We start from the raw sequence: 263 nt of genomic DNA on the forward strand, positions 1-263 counted from the left end.
CCCATCCCCCAGCAGGCTTAGTTTAAAGCCCAGTGGAGCACGTCAGCCAATCTGGCTGAGAAGAGCCTCCTCCCCAATGGAAAGAGATTGAAGCCATTCCTTCCCAGCAGTTCACTGCCTCTCTCTCCAAAGAGCGGACTGTGGTCATGGAAGCCAAAGCTTTCTCAATGACACCAGCACCACAGTCTTTGGTTGACTACCTGGATCCTCCTCTCCCTCAGCCCATAGCCTGAGACTGGGAAGATTGAAGAAAACACCACCTG

Source organism: Gavialis gangeticus, unplaced genomic scaffold (genome assembly GCF_001723915.1).
Source record: "Gavialis gangeticus isolate Ggan-Ray unplaced genomic scaffold, GavGan_comp1, whole genome shotgun sequence".
Lineage (NCBI taxonomy): Eukaryota > Metazoa > Chordata > Crocodylia > Gavialidae > Gavialis > Gavialis gangeticus.